The following is a 6,542-nucleotide window of genomic DNA, read 5'->3' on the forward strand; positions in this document are numbered from 1 at the left end:
AACCTTAGAGCAATCGCCACTGCTTGAAACAGACTTATCAGACGTGATGATGTTCTTGTATTTGTTTTTTTATCTGCTCCCATGTTCTTTTGACTCCAGAAGGATTACATCTGGGAGAATGATATGATAATTGGAATAGACTACACGCAAGTCATTTGCACAGTAGCATTTATTATCTTATAAGATTTAGAAGTGTGATCACTATCATACTGAGCCACTGATGAGTAATTGACGCATTTACACATGCATTGCCATGCATTTTGCCTTCGGTTGGCCGCTGCTACCATGTTCCCCCTTACCGAGTTATTGCTTCTCTCCTCCTCGTATTGCAGCATTATCAGCCGCTGCTCTGCAGCAGTGAAGTACGGAGCTTTCTTAGTCGCTCATGATTGTGACATGCGCGTTCACGGCTCTTGATGAGACAATCCTGGGTTGAGTTACCGTGTTGATAACTTGCATCGTGCTATCAATTATCCTGATTGCCATTGTTATGGTTACTCAATCCTGGATAGATGTGAGTTACCACGGATAAGTTGACCACGCTTCGTGCTATAGGCCTCAGCTCAGGCCGAAGACCCAAATAAACATTGTTGGATGATCATAAACAAACTTGTTGTTTGAGCCCGACGAAGCCTGCCACAGATGGCTGTGCGCGCTCCCATGGACCGGAAATCAGTTTCTGGCAAAAATCAAATTTTGGCACAACACCGGCTCGCTGAACACGTGCAGCGCTGAATACAGCCATGGAGGAAGCAACATACAAATGTAAGTTCCATGCATATGTGCCTGCACAAACACTGTTAAACTAACACAAATATTTAATGATTGTCATGCAGATGTTCACAACTTCAGATGTACATGTCATTGATTAAGGCCTGCCTTGTATTTGTTCAGACAGTTCGTGTTTAATATTTACAAAAAAAAAACAAAAGAATTCATTCAAGCGAGAGTGAAACATGAAAAACTCTTCAATAAAAAAGAAATACAGCCAAAGAAGGAGTACGTTTCTTTTGTATTTTCCAGGTTGTATTTTCTTTGTTTATCTGTTTCCGCCTGAGATCGAGTGAAGTTTCTGTCCCCAAGCTGTATTTAAACCCTACACCCTGATGAAGTGAACTTCATTCAGCTGCGAGTGTGATTCTGTGACGGAGTGCACTCCGTCACGGAGGGGGAGTGTGTAGGGGGCGGTTTGAAAAAGGCCCTTACGGTCGGTTCTCTGGTAGTAACTCCTCAGGGACCGGGTTCCGGGCTGTGTAATGTTCTCCGGGATGAAGATCGGTTTCCCGTAAGAAGGAAGTTGTGTGTTCAGAAACACGGATATCACGTGTCTCCGTATCTGCCCAGATACTCCTGCAGGAGCAACAACACAGCAGCTCCACAGATCCACACCCACGGGCTCTGAGTCACCAGTGAGTCACCAAACGTGACGGTAAGTCCGCTTCTTCTGTGGAATCACACACACACACACACACACACACACACACACACACACACACACACACACACACACACACACACACACACACACACACAAGGGAGCTGATTCTTGCGGGAATCAGCTCCGGTGCAGCTGCTTCGAGGCTTTAGTGAAACCATGAGGCTGTGAACTCGGATGATCTGTTCTGGAACACCGTTCATTATAGGCTACTTCTGACGAATGAACAGAAACTCCTCTAAATACTCTACAGGTCTCATTCACAAACAGTGCGTACACACAAATTTGTTCCATGAACGTACGTCGGGACATTCTTCCGGGAGGGGGGTGTTGTTGGGGGCGGCGCGAAGAGACACACACTTATCAATGATTAAGTCCCTGTGTGCAACTGTTTGTGCTAATGTTCATTCCAACCATAGACCGTATATAGAGTAGACAGCGTCGTCCCGCCATTTATCATTGTACGGTTTTGAAGCCAAAATTTCCCCGTCACAGGTGCCACCATTGTAGCAGTTTGCAGCCAGAGTCTGCGCTGTAGAGACGATGAGGGATTCTGGGAGACTCTGAGTGGAGCTGGGTGGCAAAAATAATATATATATTTTCTTTCAAGAGTCTAATCACTTCTTGACTCTACCTCCTGACATATTTTACAATCCCCCCAAAAATACACGAGAACGGCATCTGTCAATCATCATTAAACGCTATGTAAAACCTCGTTTTTAACCTTGTATAATGAAAACAAAACTTTTTTTTAAAAAAGGACTATGTTGGACTGAAGCTGCCATTGGATCTCCTCTTCTTCATTGAACTCCGTCTCTTCTTCTTGCTAGTATTAGGAAAGTAGCCCACAAAGTTATTACGCAGTCAGATCAAGAGGACCAGGAGTGAACCTCACTCTAGGAAAGACAAGTCAAATCAAGCCTTTTAAGAACCATACCAGCATTCATCTTTATTTTCATACCATTGTTCATACCAGGCTTGTTGTTTTGCACTGCTTTGTTTCTTTCTCTGTTTTTATATAAGTTAATTAATGATAATCATATTACACATCTAGAAGGCTTGAAGTTAAAACAATCAGTCAGTATTCTACTGTGATTTTAATTGTCCAAAGAAGATATGTTGTTTATATCACTTCATGCATCAATTCATCTCATTTCATCATAGCATGCAGGCCTGGCCTGTAGGAAAGAGTTTACATGTTGACAGTATCCTTTGTCGTGTTAGTCATGTTATGGAACGATTTATATCTTGTGTTTAGTGAGTAATGCAGAAAATAAATACCCCCAAAAGCACATGCTAAATCGCAATCGCAATATTGTTTAAAAAACATTACAATTAGATCTCCGGTGTCCGATACCTGATAATGTGATTTAGAGAAATAAAAGTTCAATTGTGTCTTCTTTGCTCTCCATTTTGGACAGGTTTGTCATTCGGACAGTCACAAACTAGAGTCAAAACTCTTGAAACATTTTAAATTGGAGGACGTCAGATGGGGCTCATTGAAGCTCACACTGCATCGGCAACACTCAGAGTAGGGGTGGAGGGGGGTAAGCGCAGAGGGAGAGGAGTGTATGTAGAGAAGAGAAACTGAAACTTACAGTGGGGGAAACAAGTGTTGAACTCGTCAACTTTTTTTCCCATTTCATTTATTTCCAAAGCTGCAATTCAAACAAAATTTCTACCAGGCATTGGTATTAACTCAAATAATCCACACATGAAAAGAAATCATGACATTCAAGTCCATAAATAATGATTATGTGTAATTAAGTACGATAACACAAGAAAAAAGGATTGAACACACCTTGGAAAAGCTGTATACTTTGGCAAGGAAATGCACCATACCACCTGAAATCTTTCAGTAATTATTACTTGAACTTCCAAATGGAGTAAACCAACATCAGCTGGGCTAGAGCAAATTGATGGTCCTATAAAACAGTGTTTCTCAACCCTGGTCCTGGGGACCCCATGCCCTGCATGTTTTTATGTTCCTGACTCCAACACACCGGATTCAAATGATCAGCTCGTCATCAAGCTCTGCTCTAGTCTGATAACGAGCCATTCTATACTATCTAATATCTAATTCTATACTTTCTATACTCTTTCTTACCTTTGTTTTCTTAAATGCTGCAGTGACTCCTGAATTTCCCCTCGGGGATAAATAAAGTATTTTCTATTCTATTCTATTCTATTCTATTCTATTCTATTCTATTCTATTCTATTCTATTCTATTCATTTGAATCAGGTGTGCTGGAGTGGGGTAACATCCAAAACATGCAGGGCAGGGGGTCCCCAGGACCAGGATTGAGAAACACTGCTATAAAAAAGGTTGTTTTTTCACCAAGCAGTTAAATACACACCTCATGATGGGTAAAGGCACAAAGAGCTCTCTGAAGACATTTGCAATCTGATTGTTGCTCAGCATCAGAATGGAACTGGTTAAAAACTTATATCAAAGCACCTGAATATTCCAGTCAGTACCGTTGGGGCCATTATTCGCAAGTGGAAGAAGCACCACCTTACCATCAACAGGCCACGCACAGGAGCTACTTGCAAGATTTCTGACCAGGGAGTCGAAAAAATAGTCAGAAGAGTACTCAACGAGCCATGGACCACCCTGAAAGTGCTCCAGAAAGACTTGGAGGTAGCAGGTACAATTGCTACAGAGAAAAAAATAGACAATGCACTCCACCGCCATGGCCTCTATGGACACTCAGCCCGCGAGACTCCATCCCTCAAGAAAAGGCATGTTGAAGCTGGTTTAAAGTTTGCTAAACAGCATCTTGACAAGCCTGTAGAATACTGGGAGGATGACCAAAATTGAACTTTTCGGCCTGTTATACTACTTACCATGTTTGGAGGAGAAATGGCACTGCACATCACCCAAAAAACGCTGTACCAACAGTGAAGTTTGGAGGTGGAAGTATCATGGAATGGGGTTGTTTCTCATCTCATGGTATTGGCAAACTTTGTTCAATTGATGGAGCAATGAATGAAGCCATGTATCTGTAAATTCTTGATATGAATCTGCTGCCATCCACCAGGATGATGAAGATGAGACTTGGCTGGACCTTCCAGCAGGACAACGATCCAAAGCACACAGCAAAGTTGACTCTTGAATGGTTTCAAAAAAAGAAAATCAATCTGTTAGAATGGCCCAGTCAATCACCTGACTTGAATCCAATTGAACATTTGCGGAAAGAACTTAAGAAAAGGGTTCACCAGAGGGCACCAAAGAATATTCAAGATTTAAAGACAATCTGTGCAGAGGAAAGGGGCAAAATCACACCTGAGCGGTGTGGGCGATTAGTTAAAACATACAAGAAGCTTCTGGAAGCTGTCATTACAAACAAAGGCTTCTCCACTAAGTATTAGATAAGTATCAGTTAGCATGTTCAATACTTCTTTTCCTGTGTTATCATACTTAATTCCACATAATCATTATTTATGGAACTGAATGTTCTGATTTCTTTTCATGTGTGGATTATTTGAGTTAATACCAATGTCTGGTAGAAATTTTGTTTGAATTGCATCCTTGGAAATAAATGTGATGAGAAAAAAGTTGCTGCTTTTTTCACACGTTCTCCTGAAAATGTGGAGAAATGTCAGGGCGGGCTTTCTATCAGACTGCAGAGGTGTCCCATCACAGGTTCCACCACATGCAGCTGGTGTCTTCTGGCTGAAGAGGTTCTTCTTAGCAGGAGGCTCCTCTCAGTAGCAGTTTTTCCTCTGTGTGTTTTATGAAGGATCACAGATTTCACCTCAGGTCTTTTTCAGGTCCTCCCCTGAGGCTCTCTCTCAGCTCCTGTAGAGTCAGAGCTGACTTGTGAATGGCCTCAGTTTAAAATGAATAACATGTCAAAGTCTACAGATCGTGTTTATCTCCACATTAGAGCTTCAACTCACAGACTAATCCACAGGATCAGTGAATGTCAGAGAGAGCACAGAGCTCAGCTGAGTCTGACTCCCTCCAGTTAGCTCATCACCCTCTCTTTTTCTATCACCTGTTGCACAATAAGGCCTCCCCAGTTTATAACTCACAGAATTTACCAGATCACTCCTGAAATGATGGGAGGGTCCTTTGATTCAGTTTGAAAGCTGTGTGTGTGTGTAATATCAGTCCTTCTACATGCACAGACCCCTGAGCATGTTTCTCTGCTTTAACCTACAGCCACTAAAGGTTTGCAAAATGTAATCACCTCTAATGTCTGCACCAGTAGATGTAAACATATATCATCTATAAATGTCTGCATGTGCACTCATCTCTGAATGTCTGCGCCTGAACTCATCTTTACAGGTTGGGCCTGCACTTATCTCTAAGGCTCTGTTTACAGGACAGTGTTTCATCTGAAAACGCTAAAATGCAGTGAAAAAAATTTGTGTCTATACGGAAACGCAGAGGGACTAAGAGCGCTGTAGTAAGCATGCCAGACCTATAGTCGGCGCTAACTGTCTTGTCCAGAAGCCGCCTTTGAGAAATCTCCACGATCATCTGGTGTATTGGAGAATACTAAATGCAAAAGTGGTGCAACAGATGCACATTTTGTTGGAAGACAGTCAGCAGATTGAGTAGCACAAGCACAACATGGTAGTTTGGGACAATCGTGACAATGGTACTGTTGTCCTGTTGTATGCGCTCGCGCGAAGCTGAGTGTGACGTCAGCCTTTACACTGAAAACGTTGGCTTACTGTTTATACAGCAACAGTGAAGGCAGAAAAACCCAAATCTGGAGGCCATTTTGAGAAGTTTGCACTTTAGGTTGGCTGAAATGCTGTTTCTGTGTAAATGCGAGGCCTAAATAAACAAAACTTTTGCGTTTCAACCTAAAACTGTTGTCGTGTGAACGAGGCCTAAATGTCTGCGCCTGCACTCATCTCTGGATGTCTGCACCTTTCTTATCTCTAATTGCCTGTGCCTCACTCATCTCTAATTGCCTGTGCCTCACTCATCTCTAATTGTCTGTGCCTCACTCATCTCTAATTGTCTGTGCCTCACTTATCTGTAAATGTCTGTGCCTCACTCATCTGTAAATGTCTGGGACTGCAGCCATGCATCTGGTAATGTCTGCTTCTACAGCCAATGAAGCTTTCTGCTTGTAGATGTAAGGGT

The sequence above is a fragment of the Halichoeres trimaculatus genome, unplaced genomic scaffold, assembly GCF_033239565.1.
Source record: "Halichoeres trimaculatus isolate MK-OKI-2021-1 unplaced genomic scaffold, fHalTri1.1 fHalTri1_scaffold_20, whole genome shotgun sequence".
In the NCBI taxonomy this organism is placed as follows: domain Eukaryota; kingdom Metazoa; phylum Chordata; class Actinopteri; order Labriformes; family Labridae; genus Halichoeres; species Halichoeres trimaculatus.